The sequence below is a fragment of the Amblyraja radiata genome, chromosome 3, assembly GCF_010909765.2.
Source record: "Amblyraja radiata isolate CabotCenter1 chromosome 3, sAmbRad1.1.pri, whole genome shotgun sequence".
NCBI classification, from domain to species: domain Eukaryota; kingdom Metazoa; phylum Chordata; class Chondrichthyes; order Rajiformes; family Rajidae; genus Amblyraja; species Amblyraja radiata.
In genome coordinates this window covers 67,579,467-67,600,048 of record NC_045958.1, presented here as the reverse complement: position 1 = coordinate 67,600,048, position 20,582 = coordinate 67,579,467, and the positions used below count along the sequence as shown (strand labels likewise).

General features: G+C 43.6%; 1 long non-coding RNA gene across 1 annotated transcript; it reads right to left on the bottom strand.

Moving 5' to 3' along the window:
• Window positions 1–1,044: 1,044 nt before the first annotated feature.
• On the bottom strand, window positions 1,045–15,480 carry LOC116970682. The gene is made up of 3 exons (XR_004411260.1): window positions 15,470–15,480; window positions 6,115–6,117; window positions 1,045–1,277 (listed from the first exon to the last, which is right to left on the bottom strand). It is a non-coding gene; the product is annotated as an uncharacterized LOC116970682 (long non-coding RNA).
• Window positions 15,481–20,582: the final 5,102 nt, after the last annotated feature.

The following is a 20,582-nucleotide window of genomic DNA, read 5'->3' as shown; positions in this document are numbered from 1 at the left end:
TCCGAAGAAAAAATCTGCTCTACATCGGTGAGACCAAGCGTAGGCTTGGCGATCGCTTCGTCCAACACCTCCGCTCGGTTCGTACTAACCAACCTGATCTCCCGGTGGCTCAGCACTTCAACTCCCGCTTCCATTCTGAATCTGACCTTTCTGTCCTGGGCCTCCTCCATGGCCAGAGTGAGGACCACCGTAAATTGGAGGAGGTCCAAATTGCAGCACCTCGTATATCGCTTGGGCAGTTTGCACCCCAGCGGTATGAACATTGACTTCTCTAATTTCAGGTAGTCCCTACTTTCTCCTCCCCTTCTCAGCTCTCCTTCAGCCCACTGTCTCCACCTCTTCCTTTATTCTACCCGCTCCCCCCACCCTCACATCAGTCTGAAGAAGGGACTCAATCCAAAACGTTGCCTATTTCCTTTGCTCCATAATGCTGCCTCACCCGCTGAGTTTCTCCAGCATTTTTGTCTACAGTCAATGACAAATGTCATCTGAATTGCCAAACACTACCAAACTGTTATTGATGATTAATTTTTGATTCTAATATTATAAGTAATTTAGTGTCTTGCTGCTTTATTTCAAGGTAGATTTTAGGAGTGGTACCACACCACTTTAACACAGATCCAAGGGTAGGCCCCATTCTGTGTGAATGACCTTAATCAAGAGCTTTGAGAACAAGATGGCATCCATTATTGGTCAATGTCGACTGCTGCAGGGGGAGAGGAATGTCAAAATTCTCATATTTCCGAGTTATATTCGGAGGCACTTTCAGTCAGAGGGCGGTTTTAGTTTCATATTGATATTGTTTTCAATATCAGTGCCAAAGTGACCACATTACAGCAGCCTAGATATGTTGAGGGTAAGTGATTTACATCTTATTTTTTAGGTATGGACGAATGTGGAGAAATGCATTTCTCTTTGTTCATCTCTTTTACATAACTAATTCCTGTTTAAAAAGTATAAAGTGATGCAACCTGGTCGCATATTGTTTAGGTGTTGATATTGCTCTGAGATTTCTGTGCACTGATGTGCACCCAGTTTTGACAAGGAATTTCTTTACTGAGAGGATGGTTAATCTGTGGAATTCATTGCCACAGATTACTGTGGAGGCCAAGTCACTGGATATTTTTAAGGTGGAGATTGATAGATACTTGATTAATAAGGATCAGGTGTTATGGGGCGAAGGCAGGAGAATGGTGTTGAGAGGGAAAGATAGATCAGCCATGATAGAATGGCAGTAGACTTGATGGGCCTAATGGCCATATCTGCTCCTAGAACGTCTAAAATATATTGAACTGTATGCAAAATAATTTCGGTACATGTCATAATAAAGAACCATTGAACCATTGAACATTTGCTTAAAAGTAAGGAAAATTGAAAATCTAATTGGGACAACAGCATAAGAGTCTCATCGCTGGTCCAACAGAATCAATAGCTGGACCAGATGCTACATATGAACATCCCCAAACTAGACAAAGAGCTAAAGAGCTGTCTTTTTTCTTGCTGGTGAAAACTCAAATTTAATCTTGGTTGCAACAGCAGCAACGAAAGTGAACCAATGGAGCATGTCATCATTGGTAGACACAAAATGCTGGAGTAACTCAGTGGGACAGGCAGCATCTCTGGAGAGAAGGAATGGGTGACTGAAGTCTGAAGAAGGGTCTCGACCCAAAATGTCATCCATTCCTTCTCTCCAGAGATGCTACTTGTCTCACTGAGTAATAGCCATGTCCCACGGTACGAGTTCATTCCAAGAGCTCTCCCGAGTTTAAAAAAAAGCAAACTCGTGGTAAGCACGGAGAATGAACGGAGTGGGTATGTCGGAGCTCGGGGACGTCTCTTAGCGGCTCGTAATGCTAAAGGCAGGTACTCGGGAAGACTTGCTAACAGCAGGTAAGTACGGGAAGACTCGTGAAGATTTTTCAACATGTTGAAAAATGTCCACGAGAGCCCCGAGTACCGACGAGTGGCCATTACCGTAAATCTCCGGGTTCGATTCAGGGCAAACTCGGGAGAGCTCTTGGAATGAACTCATACCGTGGGACAGGGCTTTTACTCCAGGATTTTGATAAACCTTCGATTTAAACCAGCATCTGCAGTTCTTTCCGACACATGTCATCATTGGTCTCCACACCGATCTTTTCTGGCACACATGGACAACGAACGAGCTACAGTTGATCAGCATTCCCTCTCCCTATTCTCCCCACCACAGTGAGCCATAACCTAGCCTCAAAATCTAGACATTGATATTTCAGCTACATATAGAATGAAGAAGTGGGAATGAAAGAGGGGGTTTAATTTAGTTTAGAGATACATTGCGAGGAATATCAGTACCAATTATAACACGTGGCAGCATTGGGAAAGTCTCTCGGAGAAGGAGGAGTTCAACTTCTTATCACTTGGAGAAGAAAGAGAAGAAGCCAGACCTCAGGGAATCTCCACAACAGCAATAGTTCTCATGGTGCAGGATACCACTGAGTGTACTCAAGTCATATTGAGGGTTTCCAATTTCATCCGTTTGCTGCCTGAAACCCAAGTAGCATTCACAATGTTTTGATTTTGTCATTGTGCTTACTATATTTCAGCCAACAAAGCAGACCAACAGAGGTTTCTTGCAGTCAAGGGCAAATGTCTCACCACCTATCCAGTCCAAACTCTCCGGCAAAAGGAAAGAATGAACTTGCAACAAGTGTCATCCCAGCACCCACAATGTCATAAAGCAAACTATAAGCATTCACAATGGATTGCTTCATTAATTAGACCATGCTGCAAATGCTGTTCTTTAGACTTTAGATGTTAGAGATGCAGTGCAGAAGCAGCCCTTCGACCCACTGAGTCCTTGCTGATGAGTGATCACCCCATACACTAGCACTATCCTACACATTAGTGACAATTTACAATTATTTGACTGAAGCCAATTAACCCACAAACCTGTATGTCTTTGGAGTGTGAAGGGAAACCAGAGCACCCGGACGAAACCCACGCGGTCACAGGAAGAGCATACCAACACCATACAGACAACACCTAAGTTCAGGAATGAACCCAGGTCTCTAGTGCTGTAAGGCAGCAACTCTACCATTGTGTCATTATGTCGTCCAGGTCTTTAAAACCTGCAAAGATGTGAGCTCAGCCAATGGTGGAGCAGGGCATGGAGGAATGGGAGGAAGAGAAGGAGAAGGGAAAGAAATATTGAACAGAGAATGCAACATTGATGGCCACTCTCTCACTCTCTCCATATAATCCAGCATCAATTTCAGTGGCCCCATCACATTACAAGTTTTGGGCTGATGGAAGTCTAATTAAATATAATGAAGGCTTGTGTATAAGACCATCAGCAATCTCCTTGCTGTGCGTATTTCCTAAGTTTCAGTCAAAGGCCTGTCCCACATAGGTGACTTTTTAGGCGAATGCAGGAGACTTTGCGCTCACCTCATGATTGCCACATGTTCGCTGGTGGTTTCTGGTGAGTCTCCTTCATGGTCGCGAGGAGTTCCCGCATTCTGGGAACTAGTCGTGATCTCATTATGGTCTCTGCAAATCTTTCAACATGTTGAAACATTTTCTGCGACCAAAAATTGGTAGCCATGGAGAAAATCGATAATCCTGTAGTCGTAGGTGCAGTTGTAGTGGGGTCATCATGTAGTTATACATAGTCGAGGTGGTCATAGGTAGTTTTAGTTAATCGCCTTTGCTGACCGGGCATTTTCATTGGCTCATTGGGGGAAAAAAACATGAGCACGAGTTTTCAGAACCAAATATAACTGACCAGTAATGTTAAAAGCCTGCCAAACTTCACAGCTGTGTATCTCTGGCTTATTAAAAGTTGTCAGGCTTCTTAAAATTGTCTCCACTCGTTCCCACCCGTCTCTCCCCCTTCTCCCCCCCTTTCCCTCCCCCCTCTTTTAAAGGACTTACCATACACTGTGCTAGCCGTCTTAACCTTCCTGTTCATCGCGGTGAGTGTCTGCATCAGCTTGGCTTTGCACCGTGTGAATTTCAGACAGCGCTCCCCTGCTTTCCCTGGCCCCCGCCTTTGCGATGTGTTTGTGTGTGTGTGTGTTCCACTATGACAGTCGCCGTTCCAGTTCCTGGTTTTTCAGGCGACTGCCGGCAACTTGACAGTCGTCGGCAGTCCGCTGAAAAATCGCCTAAGTGGGACAGGCCCATTATGGTTCCCTGCATAAATAGAGTTTGAAATGTTGCGGTTGTGTGAAGATTCATTCTGCCATTTAGGTGGGATCATTGTGATGGTTATCAGTAGAGAAGATAAAAAAAGCATGTGGATATGAGTAGATAGACACAAATTGCTGAAGTAACTCAATGGGTCAGGCAGCACCTCTGGAGGAAAGGAATAGGCGTCATGTCAGGTTGCGACCCTTCTTCAGACTGCGAGTTGAAGTGGATTGGCCTCTGACGATGAGAGTCTGAGTGGGCTCTCAGTCGACCCGAAATGCCACCTATTCTTTTTCTCCAGAGATACTGCCTGAGCCACTGAGTTACTCCAGCATTTTGTGTCCATGTTTCCGTGTAAACTAGCATCTGCAGTTCCTTCTTACACAAGTGGATATGGATACTGTGTTGATAAATCCTGAACACGACATGGACTTCCTCTTACAAATTGTAAAGTTGTTATTTATCGAACACTGAAGATGGATTATTCAAAGAAAGCAGACACTTTGTTACCTTATCATTGAAGATCAAAGAATACACAAAGGTGATTGTAGCCTTCTCTTTGCTGAACAGCATAATGGTCCCATCTGATGCAGTAATCTTAATTATTCCAGTAACATATTATATTTTGCTGTTTTATAACGCTGAATTTAAATATATTGCAATTCCAATGCCTGAACCCAAGTTGATTATTTAAACACAAAGTGCTGGAGTAACTCAACGGTTCAGGCAACATCACTGGACAGGATCCTTCTTCAGACTGAAAGTAGAGGGATGAGAACTGGAGGTAGAAAAAGGCCAGAACAAAGCAGGCTAGCAACAGATGACCAAGGAAGGGTAGAGCACATAATGGCCCATTGTTTGCTGGGGAAGAGGTGATACAAGGATGCGGACAGTGGTACTGGTAGAATGACTAGGGTGAGGGAGGGGGGAGAGCAGTGACGTGCGGTGAGGACAATGGCTGGGGAGGCACTGGCTAGTATCAGAGCCAGATTTACACACATATGAACCTGATAGAGGTAGTTTAAATTCACCATCCAATTGGCAGGTTGCACAATGACTATTGGATAGGCAACCGTATGTTTCATATTTCATATCAGCATTCTTTACAACACACGCATACAGGTTGTTGATTGGGGATGATCAGCCATGATCACAATGAATGGCGGTGCTGGCTCGAAGGGTCGAATGGCCTCCGCCTGCACCTATTTTCTATGTTTCTAATCTAGCCCAGAAATCCATTTAATATATTTCGTATATTATTAACATCATTTAGCCTTATCAATGCAGCACACAAAAAAGATAAACACAACACTTTAGAATTTAACATTAAACATAAAAACATCACCCCACAGCAGAATCAACGTTTCCCACTGTGAGGGAAGGCACCAAAATTGAACAGGCCTCTTCCTCTGTTCACCCGTGGTCGGGGCCTATTGAGGCTTCTGCAGTCGCCGCTACGGCCCGGAGCCTCCGAATCAGCCACTTCCCTACCGGAGACCGCGGCTTCCGAAGTCTACAGGCCGAGCTGGGCCGAGATTCAAGGCTGACGACCCCCGTGATGTTAAGGTCAACGGGTCAAAGGGTCAACATCGCCCGCGGCTGGGAAGTCAGCGCCACCAGCGGTGGAATGCAGTACTGCGCCGCCGCTGCTGAAGCTAGCTAACGTGGAGGGAGAGCGAGGTTGTGTCAACTACGTGGGCTGAGCCTACGTAATTGACGCTCGCTCTTCCTCCACTGGGCTCAAGACACGCCCCTATGTGAGGCAGATGTGATCGCTGCCTCCCCTGGAGCTTTTCCATTGCAGTTTTATGATGAGACCAGCGAGCACAAATCAAATATCTTTATATGTGAAATACGTTACCTGGACTATGGAAGGTGAGGACATGTAATGAAGGGGTTTACAAACATTACTTTGGTGACATACATAGAGATAGTAACAGGCACACGCTTATTGCCCGCGCTCCATGAAGTTTCTGAGAGGTTGCGCAATCAGAGGGGAGGCTCAGCTCGTCGTTGCCTCACCTCTCATCTCTCCCTGTATTTGCAGCAGAGCTGCTCAAATTTTGCAATTTTTACTATAAAAAATGATTAGATTCATATAGAAATTACATTTATAACACAGATCAGTGGAAAAATCTTTATATTTATTTTATTTTATTGTTATTTTTCTTTACTTTTCTTAACAGCTATTTTCATTGGGAGTATGATAGGTGAGGCTCTGCCTCCCCTGCCTCCCCTGACCGCACGCTCCTGGGGGAGATTCCTTGAAATTAGGGAAATCAATAATCATACTCTTAGTTTGTAAGCTGCCCAAGCAAAATATGAGATGCTGTTCCTCCAATTTTGATTAAACACACCAAATACAGGGTAGGAAGGACTGGCGTATTCTCAAAAACAATATTAGAACTTTTGCTCTAACCATGCAATTCAATATCTATAATAATTAACCCATCTCCTTCAACTACATAGTTCTACTTCACTCGGTGCAGCTTGCCAGTACCTTTTGTACAGCTTAATCAAACCTTTCCTCATTTATTGCAGATTCCTATTGTGATCGTACTTGCTAATAACCCACCTCAGACAGGCTGAACAGTGGGAGGCCACACAGTGATGATTTCATTTATTAACCCGGCACAGAAATTGTGAAGCGTTATACCTACAAAATGAACTGAATTTGACTTAAGCAAATTCATGTCAGGATCTTGGAAAATGTGGGTTTCTGTGAATTCACATTTCTTTCACTCATGATCATTGAACTAATGATTCTTGCAACAAAATGAAAGACTAGTCATTGTGCATATTTGTGATAGGCCTATCTTATTTGACATCCAGATGGGTTTATTCTTTGGCTAAGATTTTTTCTTTTATCTATTGCTCCCGATTTGTTAAACTGAAAGAAAAAGTTACTGAGTCAGAACACAAAGATAACACCTATTCTTTTAAATCTGATAAAAGTTTTCCTACAGATTTCTTTCAATTTCCTTTAAATTCAGGATTTGAGAAACAAGGACTCCAATCAACTCAAACAAAGTAGAACTTACCAAAATGGATGATGAATTGGGCCTTCTCATTTTCCTTCTTGTTATTGTGTAATGAGGCAAAACTCCCGAGAAGGATTGGAACCTACCTAATCAAGTGGTTACCTTTTGGGCCAGTGTGTGTGGATGACTCCTCTTGAACCCATCTGCATACATTGACCTGGAGGACTGAAGACATAAAACATCGCCAATCCATGATCCCCAGAGATTTTGCCTGAACCACTGAGTTACTCCAGCACATTGTGTCTCTTTTTGTAAACCAACATCTGTAAACACAATGTACTAGAGTAACTCAGTGGTTCAGGCAAAATCTCTGGAGAACATAGATTGGCGATGTTTTATGTCTTCAGTCTGAAGAAGGGATCTATGAGCACTAACAATTATGAATCTGTTAATTTCTTGAAAATGGTTTACATTGTCTAAATTTTGCTTGGGGCCATACATTCAATTCCTGCTCTGACATCAAAAAATAAATAAAGGGATCTGATAACTTCATGATTGATTACCACTGGTATGATATTGAACTCAGTGATGACTGCAGCATTGTAAACCGGTTAACATAACAACACAACAATATAAGAATATAGGAGTAGGCCATTCGACCCTTCAAGCCCTCCCTGCCTTGCACCACACCTGCCAACGTTTCCAAGCACCCACCACTCTCTGCTTAAAATAACTTGCCCTGCACATATTTAAACGTTGCCCTCTCACTTTAAAGCTATGCCCTCTAGTTTTCAACATTTCTATCCTGGGAGAAATGTTCTGATTGTCCATCCTATTCATGCCTCTCATAATTTTATTGGACAAGATGGCGGCGCCTGTCGGCAGCGGCCTCTACAGTCCATCTGTCTTTCTTTTCTTTTTGTCCTGTTACATGGATGGCTTGGTTTTAGTTTTTATATATTTTTTAGCTGTATATGTGGGGGGCGGGGAAGGGGGGGGGGAACTTTTTAATCTCTTCCCTGTACGGGGACCCGGCTTTTTCCTTGTCGAGTCTCCGTTGTCGTTGGGCCTAACATCGTGGAGCCTGCGGCCTCCAACCGGAATTGACCTGGGGCTCCAGTCGCGGAGCCTGCGGACTCACCATTGCGGAGCTGGCTGACTTCGGAGTGCGGAGCGCTGTGGTGGCGCGCGGCTGCGACCTGACTTCGGAGCTCGGAGGCTTCGGCTGCAGGCCCTGTGGACGGTAACATCGGGAGCTTGCGGGTCCCTGGTGGGAGACCGCTTTTCGGAGCTCCCGCAACGGCAAACATCACCCGCCCGAATCGAGGGGTTTAAATCGACCTGGAGCGGGGGCCTTATATCGCCCGGCGCGGTTTAAACGGCCGCGGGACTTACCATCGCCCGCCGGGGGGGCTCTAACATCTAACATCAGGAGCCTCGATCGGCTCGATGCAGCAGTTTGGCTGCTTGACTGCGGGAGAGGAATGGGCACAGAGAACGGAGAAGAGATAAGACTTTTGCCTTCCATCACAGTGAGGAGGTGTTTGGGGATTCACTATGATGGATGTTTGTGTGGAATTGTGTAATTGTGTGTTTTGTTTTTTTTGTTTGTGTTATGACTGCAGAAACGTAATTTCATTTGAACTTATGTTCAAATGACAATGAACTATTCTGATTCTGATTCTGATATGCCTATATCGGGTTTCCCCTTTTAGTTTTGCAATTTTCCTTTTAAACTTACACTAAATTTCACATGAGCCCCCCTCTGGCTGAGCAACCTGATATCAGCCTGGACTACCTATCATGTCTCTGGTCACTGTATCTGTGTTTTGATACAGTTTGAAACTGTTAGAACATCACAATCTGAATTCCATTCCAGGTGGGAAACGACAGTTAAATCAGCATTGCACAATGTGGAAAATCAGAAATACCGGTGGAGTGATATTTTAGGTAAGAAAACATAAATTCCAATTCCTTCTCTCGTTAAATTGTTGTTTCTTTATTTCATTTGTTAGTTGTAACAGCATGCATTGACCATACCATTGTTACTGTGGAAATGCTATTCTGCAAACTAACTCTTACATAGAAACATAGAAAATAGGTGCAGGAGTAGGCCATTCAGCCCTTCGAGCCTGCACCGCCATTCAATATGATCATGGCTGATCATCCAACTCAGTATCCTGTACCTGCCTTCTCTCCATACCCCCTGATCCCTTTAGCCACAAGGGCCACATCTAACTCCCTCTTAAATATAGCCAATGAACTGGCCTCAACTACCTTCTGTGGCAGAGAATTCCAGAGATTCACCACTCTCTGTGTGAAAAATGTTTTCCTCATCTCGGTCCTACAAGATTTCCCCCAAATCCTTAATCTGTGACCCCCTTGTTCTGGCTTCCCCAACATCTGGAACAATCTTCCTGCATCTAGCCTGTCCAACCCCTTAAGAATTTTGTAAGTTCTATAAGATCCCCCCTCAATCTTCTAAATTCTAGCGAGTACAAACCGAGTCTATCCAGTCTTTCTTCATATGAAAGTCCTGACATCCCAGAAATCAGTCTGGTGAACCTTCCCTGTACTCCCTCTATGGCAAGAATGTCCTTCCTCAGATTAGGAGACCAAAACTGTACGCAATACTCCAGGTGTGGTCTCACCAAGACCCTGTACAACTGCAGTAGAACCTCCCTGCTCCTATACTCAAATCCTTTTGCTATGAATGCTAACATACCGTTCGCCTTCTTCACTGCCTGCTACACCTGCATGCCTACTTTTATTGACTGGTGTACCATGACACCCAGGTCTCGTTGCATCTCCCCCTTTCCTAATCGGCCACCATTCAGATAATAGTCTATTTTCCTGTTTTCGCCACCAATGTGGATAACCTCACATTTATCCACAATACACTGCATCTGCCATGCATTTGCCCACTCACCCAGCCTATCCAAGTCATCTTGCAGCCTCCTAGCATCCTCCACACAGCTAACACTGCCCCCCAGCTTCGTGTCATCCGCAAATTTGGAGATGTTGCATTCAATTCCCTCGTCCAAATCATTAATATATATCGTAAATAGCTGTGGTCCCAGCACTGAGCCTTGCGGTTCCCCACTAGTCACTGCCTGCCATTGTGAAGAGGACCCGTTTACTCCTACTCTTTGCTTCCTGTCTGCCAGCCAGTTCTCTATCCACATCAATACTGAACCCCCAATACCGTGTGCTTTAAGTTTGTATACTAATCTCTTATGTGGGACCTTGTCGAAAGCCTTCTGAAAGTCCAGATATAACACATCCACTGGTTCTCCCTTATCCACTCTACTAGTTACATCCTCGAAAAATTCTATAAGATTCGTCAGACATGATTTACCTTTCATAAATCCATACTGACTTGGTCCAATGATTTCACCACTTTCCAAATGTGCTGCTATCCCATCTTTAATAACTGATTCTAGCAGTTTCCCCACTACCGATGTTAGAGTAACTGGTCTGTAACTACCGACGTTAGACTGACTGGTCTAAACTCTTCTTTGAGACGCAGTGTGGGTGTAAGGGGGAGTATTGATTGAAATATTGAAGGTCTATTTCAATGGTTTTCTACAACGGAGATCAGAACATAAAGCGATTGCAAAGATTTTGGTTGAATCCAAATATCTACGAATCCAGTTGTTACAGCTTTATGAATTTGATAGATTTTGTGGAAGTCAAAATTCACAGGTGTCAGAAAAACAAATAATTGGCTGAGCAAAATGCACATCAGCCCTCTCTCTGTTCTCCCACCTTGGACATTTACAGAGTCCTTCATCCTCAATGGTATATTGAGATCTTCTACTTTGTTCAACTACCTGGCCTTGCTCATGTAGGGATGGTATGCTGTGCTCTTCCTGCAGGAATGGCTACCAATTACATGATGCTGAATGATTTGTAATGTTTGTTGGAGTTAAAATAATCCTTCATTTCCTGGAGAAACACAACCAAGGATGACATTTTTCTGTCTCTTTCAAAGGGGAGTTTAGCAAAACTGATTTACATCTGTTTATAGCCAAAACATCAATAATTGTGTGCTAACTGCCTTGAGAATTTCTGTTACATTTAAGGCATGCCCATCAAACTGTCTGCTACTTATTCATAGTACTATGCATGTGTGGAAAATATAATTTCATGGACATATACCAGTTATGGATAGTGTAGACGTATGCACAAAGATTTGTGAAAAGCATGGCTTAAAGTTCCAAGTAGTCACAAGGTTTGACTAACTGATACTTAAGGAGTAGGAGAGCAATGTGTTTCACATCTTCTAACTGAGTCCCTTGCCATCTGTAGCCAAGGTGCCATCTGACTTGGCAGACTTGATATTTTCCACGGCTCCCGCTCCCCAGGTCAAAGTTCTTAACATCATCTGAAGGAACAACAGATTCAACTATTATCCTAATGAGTAGAAATTGAAGGAGTGGAGGAGAAACAGTTGGAGTGGAAAGCTCGAAGTATGCGCCACCATAGCAGAAGACTGCAGCCCGTTCCTCATCAGACTGATTGGTACTTTTATAATGCAGAGGTGAAGGGGCAAATTAAATCAGCTGGAAAAGAGTCAACAAGTGGCACAGCGTTAGAGTAGCGGCTTTACAAGGCTAGAGGGTTGATCCTGAGTACGGGTGCTGTCTGTACAGAGCTTGTATGTTCTCCCTATAACCATGTGGGTTTTCTCCGCGTTCTCCGGTTTTCTCCCACATTTCAAAGACGTGCAGGGTTGTAGGTTAATTGGCTTCTGTAAAATGACCCTCGGGTGTAGGACAGAGCTAGTGTATGGGGGATCACTAGGCAGCATGGACTCAGTGTGCCAAAGGCACTGTTTTCACGCTACATCTCTAAACTAAACTAAACTAAACTAAGCCATCTAGACACCAGTGTGACTTTTGATATAGGGGTTGCCGTTATCTCTGCAGCACAACGTATGCACCTGCAGTCATTATTGAAGTTTGCTTATGTGTCAGACAATGTTCTGCCATCGCTTTGACACAGCCAGTGCCACATCTGTGCCTCTGCGGAGATCGTCCACAGTGCGTGCCTCTCCGCCGCACGTCAGTTCTTGAAGTGACTCTGGACCAAGGTCTCTCTGAACAAAGCTGGACTTAAGGTTCAACCCAACACACTTTCATCCATTAAAATGTTAGTCAAGATGGGAGGGAATACATCGAAGTCCCTCACCCTGAGCACAGGATCGCCCCAGGGTTGCGTCCTCAGCCCCCTATTGTACTCCCTGTACACACATGACTGTGTGGCTAGGTTCAGCTCCAACTCAATAATCAAGTTTGCTGATGACACTGTGGTGGTGGGCCTGATCTCAGACATCGATGAGAAGGCCTACCGGGAGGAGGTGGCTGATCTGGCACTCTGGTGTCAGGACAATAGCCTCCTCTTGAACATCAAAAAAACTAAGGAGCTGATCGTGGACTTTAGGAGGGCACATCATCCGAGGACGTACACACCATTGAGGATAAATGGGGATACTGTGGATAGGGGGAGCTGTTTTAAATATCTGGGAGTCCACATATCTGAGGATATGACATGGACATCACACGCCGCAGCACTCGTGAGTAAGGCAAGGCAGTGCCTTTACCACCTCAGGCAATTGAGGAAATTCAGAGTGTCTCTGAGGATCCTCCAGTGCTTCTACTCAGCGGCTGTGGAAAGCATCTTGTCCGGAAATATTACCATCTGGTTTGGGAATTGCTCTGCCCAGGACAAGAAGGCTCTGCAGAGAGTAGTGGGTTCGGCCGAACGCACTATGGGAACTTCACTCACCCCCCTGCAGGAACTATACATCAGGAGGTGCAACTCCAGAGCCAGTAAAATCATGGGAGACCCCTTCCACCCCTGCAACGGACTGTTCCAGCTGCTATGATCAGGCAAACGCCTCCGTTGCCATGCTGTGAGAACGGAGAGGTTGAGAAGGAGCCATTAGGACTGTAAACTCCTATCTCACCAGGGACTAACTTTTACTGTACCACTCTACAGCTTTTTTTTAAATTGCTGTTTTTTTCCCTTTTTCCTTCCGCCCACAATATTTAATATGTAAAAGAATATGTGATTCTATTCCATTCTGTTTGTAGTTTGTTTGGTTGTTTGTTTGTTTGTTTATCTTTTTGCACAAAGTCAGCGAGCATTGCCACTTTTCATTTCACTGCACATCTCGTATGTGTATGTGACGAATAAACTTGACTTGACTTGACTTAGTGTAAACTATGAAAGGAGAAGTATTATTTCCAGACAAATAACTATAGAAATGTAGTATTCCTACACTCGCCACTGGGCGAGTACAGATATACTAAGTTGGCATGAAGTAGTAGTGAGAGTGGATGAACACTGAGGAGGAAAATGAGAAGACGTTTAACAGAGTAATAACCCTGTAGAAACAAGGACCTGCAGATGCTGGTTTACCAAGGAAAAACACAAAATACTGGAGCAATGACATTTTAGCCTGAAGAAGGGTCCCAACCCGAAATGGCACCTATCCATGTTGTCCAGGGATGCTGCCCGACCCGCTGAGTTACTGCAGAACTTTGTGTCTTTCCAGAGTAATAATCGAGTAATAATCCTGAAGTGAGAGGGTAACGGGAGAGAATGGGTGAAAGAGGAATGGGCTTTGAAAAAATCAAATTGCCTTTGTCCAATGAATGTTCCTATTTTCTGATTGCGCTTGGATTGCTTGATGTTCAGCTATATTTTCCAATCAATGCTTGCAAGTTTTAACGTGTAATCAAACATGATTATATATCGACCATGTGTAATGGCACAGAACAAATAGACGTTCAATATTTGTCTGCTCTGTCTAACCCAATAGAAGGTGGAATGATTGCCTTTTATTTTAAACAGTGTAGATATGACATCGTACTCTGTTGTAACCTTTAAGCCCTCCATGTCGAAATATTAAAATACAAGCAACAATGTGTGTGTGCAGTGTAATGAGAGTTTATTGACATTCTCCAGTCCAACCTACTGAAAGTGCATTCGCCTGCCATGTGCTGTCAGTCTGAAGTCAGGGCTTTTTACACCATTGAGAACCTTGTGAGGTCCAAGGCCTGAGATTTGCAGGAATTATACTGCTTCCTGCTGGGAGTTGCTCCCATGTGAATCTAGGCTTTGGCTCTGGATTTAGCCAGCAATTGCATAATAACTGCAGTGTCAGTGTGAAGTGAGACTGCTTTGCACTGACAGTTGTGGTATAAATATGCCCTTAAATCCATTCAATAAAATCTCTTAAATTGGGCAGCTGGCTTTAGTAGATTGAAAACATTAAATTGCTCTTCATAATGTGGATAAAGATTGGAATTTCTGACATTGACCGTGCCTGGAATTAATGAGTAAGCTGGCCTCTGGTTGCATACTGGCACCAGACATTCAGTATTCAGTATTGCGCCAGATACTGACCATCCTGTATCTCTGAAATAGAATGAGCAACTATGACTGTAGCATAATCTCACTTTATCAGTTCCTCATGACCCTCTGCAAAAGCCGCTTCCATTTTCTTTTACAAAAGCGCTTTTATATTTAGAGTCTAATGGCCTTCTTTCAATTTTCATCTGCTCTGCGGGAGTATTGAATTCAGGCGGAATCAATGTATCAATCTATAATAAAAACAACAGAATATTGATCTTTCTGGTGCCATTAATGTGGCTATTGACTTCTAACGCTGAACTACAATGTTAATCTCCATGTGTTGTATTCATGTTTACCTCTGACTTTATGTGAAGTGGAAGGATTCGCACGTATAAAATAAATGTTTGAGTTTTGAGATATAAATTTTAAAAATTCATGAATGAGAAAACTATCAAATAGTGTGTTTCAGACTCTTTTTTTTATGACCTTGCAAAATGCTTTATAGCCAGTGCAATAATTCTGAAAGGTAGTCATTGATGTAGAATGGTTGAGAGTCAAATTTTCCGCAGAAAGCTCTCACAAGGGGCAATGCGGTCATTATCGGGTCATTCGTTTTAATAGTGATGAATGCTAATAAATATTGTTTACAATGGCAGAGATAACTCCCCAGTTCATGGCAATAGTGCCATGGGCTCTCCGTTCTGTTTATTTATGTTAAGCATCCTGGTTCAGGTTTAATGAACTCTTAAGTGTGGTGTGATGAGACAAATCATCAAAAAACATTAATTTTATTCCATACAAAGATACAGCTGGACTGGGAGAGAACTGGTTGTTGTTTCTTGCTCACTATCTCTCCTGCAACTGATGGTGGATGTTTTGTCATCAGAAGCGATGTGTGCATAAGGGCAATGAGGAACTGTTCTGGAGAAACATGGTTCCAACATCTCAGCAACTGGCAAATAAATCACCTCAAACCTCTGAAAGAAATGCTTCTGCCTCTTTTACTCTCTCCCTTGCAGTTAAGTCGGCATAATCTGCTACCCCAACCTGGCTCAAGGAGACATCTTTTAGGGATGAATGTCAATGATGGGCAGCTACAAACTTCACAAACCTGGTGACAATAAGACTTGGTCAAACTGGTGCCGACAAACTTGTCAGGTATCGCTGAATAAGGAGCAAGAGTGAAAGCTCTAGCCATTTGTTCTTTCTCTCTCTCTAACGTTGGGTTTCTGAGGTTGCTTGTGGAAATGCTTTTGCTGAATTCTGCAATTTGCAGCCGGGAACCAGCCCTGTCACTCATACAGTTTGACCTGATGTACTTGGTGAACCATCAAATAAAATTGCCAAGCAAGAAGTATGAGAGTTTGCCATCGTGTGAGGGAGTGTACAATTCACCCGGATCCCTGGATATGGGTCTCGGGAAAGAAATTTACAACAGAAAGATGCTTTCTGAGCGTAAATAATTCCCTGAATCATAAAAAGCCACTCTAGATACCTATCAAAAATATTAAGGAAAATGAGTTTACTACCAAGAACTCACGACTATTAAATGTTTGCTTTCATAACCAGATCAGTACTGATGTATATGGTCACCTTCAGACTTAAGATCTGTGTTTACATAAGATAATCTTTCATACCTGGTTCTGCGCAGTTGTGTAAGAGCACATAAACTAAATTGACAATAACAAATTAAACTAAATAAGGGAAATGCATTTTTGGAGTAAGTGGCAACACAATGATGCAGCAGGAGAGTTGTTTCCTTACAGTGCCTGAGACCCAGGTTCAATCCTGACTACGGGTGTTGTATATACGGAGTTTGTACGTTCTCCCTGTGACCACATGGGTTTTCTCTGGTTTCCTCCCACACTCCAAAGACGTACAGGTTTGTAGGTTAATTGGCTTTGGTAAAATTTGGCAAATTGTCCCTCGTGCATAGGGTAGTGTTAGTGTACAAAGTAGAATTCGATATTGAGTCTAGAAGGTTGCAATGTGCCCGGATGGAAAGCTTGTTTTGGGCCTCATTGTAACAGTGCAGTAGAGCGCAGAATGGTGGTTGGTGTAGCAGTGGTACAGGGAACTAAACTAGCAATCCCCACACTAAGAGCGAAAAGTTATAGTAATTGCTCAGGTTGCTGTTATTAAGGATTTGAGCTCTAACTTACAATTGACTCCCCCTTCATCGATGGATCTCTCTATTTCCTCATGGAAAGCTTCAGAAGACGTGAGGGAGAGTTGCGCAACTAACCTTTGGCTGGACTCCCCCAAATATAGGGCATTATGGGTGGCATACATGTGATGAGGGAAACCCTATATCCAAAGGCAATGTTGATGAACTGAAAGTGTTAGTGCTCCCCACATAGATTATGTCATTTGTTCAGGATGGTAGCAACATGGGCAAGGCCGATGTTTATTGCTCATCTCTAATCACTCTTCAGAAGGTGGGGGTAAACAATTGGCCATCATTCTGATGAAGATACACCTACTGGACAGTTGAGTCGGGAGTTCATCGATGTTTAGATCCAGCAACAATGAACGATCAGCAATATATATTGAAGTTAGCATAGTGTTCGGCTTGGAGGGAAATCTGCAAGAAATCATGTACATACACTTGCAGTTCTGATCTTTCTTTCATCGTAGATGTTGCGGGTTGAGAGATATTTTCTAGGTAGCTGAGAAACAGCAGTGCATTTAGTAGATAGTCAATGCTGCAATCACAAAGGACTGGTGGTGGAATGAATCAAAGACCAATGTAGCATTTACTCTCCTACATACTATCCTCCAGAATGCTGACGTTATATGGAGGTCTTAGCTACCAGGAGAGATTGGATCGACCTAGATTGTTTTCTCTAGAATGCCAGAGGTTGAGGACAGACCTGATGGAAGTATATAAAATATTGAGAGGCATAGGTAGTGTAGACAAACAGATCCTTTATCCCAAGGTGGAAATGCCAAAAACTAGAGGACATTCTAGTGAGAGGGGAAAAGTTTAAAGGAGATGTGTTGGGAAAGTTTTCTTTTACACTTACTGTGATGGTTGCCTGGAATGTGTTGCCAGGGTTGGGTGCTAGAGGCAGATGCAATAGTGATGTTTAAGAGGGTTAAGTATAGGCACATGTATATGCAGGGAATGGAGGGATATGGATCATGAGCTGATGAGGTTAATTTATTTTGGCATGATGTTCGGCACAGACATGGTGGGCCGAAGGGCTTAATCCAGTGCAGTACTCTTGTATGTTGTACATTTTAAAGGCAACCAGGCATTTATGAACACCACACCATACATATCTGAATCAGTGACATATCTGTGGCAACTCAAACTGAATTATTCTTTCTAAACTCATGCAGTTGGCAGGAGAGATTCAATCTCCAACAGCACTACAGTGTGAACAGCCAAGAGGAAACAAATAGATGGTGGGCATCGAAGGTTGCTTGTTGCAGTTGTGGCTGTGAGCAGAATTGAGGAACCAAAGCATAAAACAGAAAGAGCAAAGTAACAAGCACCCTGCCTGCATTCAGAAGTAATGGTTCGGATCCTTGGTTGGAGCCAGAGGATTATTGTTGGTTGGCTTCCAAAATCATCGTGGCTATTCACTAGGAAAAAGAACCCTAGGCTGGAGAGATGCCAGTCCAAAAGAGCAGCTAATTGGTCTAAGTAATGACACACCAAGTCACAAAAGTCTTTAGCACTTTACGGACAAAGGCAAAAGTAATTTCTATATTTTAGTTCTACCAGCAGCACAATGGCACAGCTAGTAGAGCTGCTACCTCATCATGCCAGAGAAGTTCGACCCTGCCTAATTTATATAAAGTTTACACCTTTTCCCTGTAAAGTGTGTGTTTCCTCCAGATGTCCTGGATATCCTCCCACATCCCAAAGTCGTGCAGGTTTGTAGGTTCATTGGCATCTGTAAATTGCACCATGGATGCGAAAGTGGGATAACATAGAACTAGTGTGAATGGGTGACTGACGGTCGGCATGGACTTGGTGGACTGAAGAGCCTGTTTCCATGCTGTATCTCTGAACATATGGGGAAAGTTCCTTTGCTAAATAAAGAGTCGGCTCATTTCTTTCAAGACTCCTGAATGTAGCAGACTTTCTGATCCTGCATGATTTGGGTTTTCTATTTCATAATCACTGCTCCTTCCAAGTATTCCCTCAGTGGGAAGACCAATTAAAGTACATTGAATGGCTGCCTGCAACCATTGATGCAACCTAACCTTTACTTATGCTGGGAGTGTAGGTGCCCTCGTGACAACCGTTGCCATGGGTATTGATTCAACAATTTCCATTCTTGTATGTTCATGAAAGATTTTGATTTTTGTTTTGAATGGCGCAGGATATTAAAGCAACGAAGTACCTGAAGGAATATCAGTGGAAGCTTAGACCATTCTCCTTTGCCATGTTCTCCCCTTCTGCATTTGCAGAGATCAAAACATTGAGAACAATTGTGTGTTTCACAACTTATCAAAACATGAGGAGCAACTGCATTTCAGAATCCAAGAGAGCGAAAAAGCTGATTCAAAATATTTTGTCTCTGAGCCTGGGACCTAAATTCCAGTAGTGGGTAGGATGGTATCATATTGTGGCCCCTTTTGTTGTGGTAAAGTGAGCACTTAGTCCCACATGAGCTTCACTATGAAAACTCAAGTGCAGCAGATCACCTGCAAAACATAAAGACCAGCAGGGCTTGCATGACCAGCGGTGCAGTGGAGCAGCGGTAGAGTTGCTGCCTTACAAGTGCCGTTGACCCGGGTTTCATCCTGACCTTGGGTGCTGTCTGCACGGAGTTTGTACTTTCTCCCTGTGACCTCATGGGTCTTCTCCGAGTGCTCTGGTTTCATCCCACACTCCAAAGATGTGCAGGTTTGTGAGTTAATTGGCTTCTATAAATTGTCCCGAGTGTGCAGGATAGAACTAGGGTATAAGTAATTATTGATTGGCATTGACCAGTGAAGCCAATGGACCTGTTTTTACATTGCATATTTCACATTTCACACTATGGATGATCAGCTATGATCACAGTGAATGGTGGTGCTGGCTCGAAGGGCAGAATGGCCTACTCCTGAACCTATTGTCTATTGTCTAAACTAAACTAAACTACTGCCAAGCTACATCAGATGACCAGTGACAGAGAATGTAGACTTGCAGAGTTTGGGTGATGATGGTGGAGGGAGTGTTACTGTGAATGAGGAGGTGGTTAAAGTTTAGGCCTTGTCTTAAATAGAAAATCACTCATGATCTTGAAGGAGAAAATCAATCTATTTTTTATCAAAAATAAAATCTCTACCATCATCAGTAGGTAAAAAGGAAGAGCCTGAATCTTCCCCAACCTCTCCTGGTCAATTTGATTCTGCTCTGGTGGCTTGGAGCAGTGCCACTGGCCTTACAGGCATCGCTCAGCAATATTTGGGCATGGATGGGATAGAAGCCTTCATGGTTCATGAACACTGAAACTTAGGCATGGTAGACATAAATAATGTCATGGAGAAGCATAGAATTATACAGCATGGAAAGAACCCAACTCATTCATGAAACTGCTGTTTCATAGCAAGTTCAATCCAACTCATCCATGCCGACCAAAATGCCCCATCTAAGCTATTCCCATTTATCTACCCTTGGTTCATATCCTTTCTTACGATGCCTCGTCCATTGTGTGCTGCTCTGACCCCTTTACTGGCAGACGAGCGAGAGAGAAAGAGAGATAGAGAGAGAGGGGTAGGGGGAAGGGGAGAGGGAGGGAGAGGGGGAAGGGGAGAGGGAAGGAGAGGGGGAGGGAGACGGAGGGGGAGGGGGGAGGATGGAGAGAGAGGGGGATGAGGGAGAGAGATGGGAAGGGGGAGGGGGAGGGGGAGGAAAAGAGAGAGAGAGAAAGAAAATTCTTCTTTTCACTCACAAATCTTGTGCTGCGTTTTGAGTGCGTTTCCTCCCATACTCCAAAGACATACAGGTTTGTAGGTTAATTAGCTTGGGTTTGTATACTTGGCGTACGTGTAAATTGTCCCTAGTGTGTGTAGGCTTGTACTGTTTACACGCTGTATCTCTAAACTAAACTAAAACTAAACATC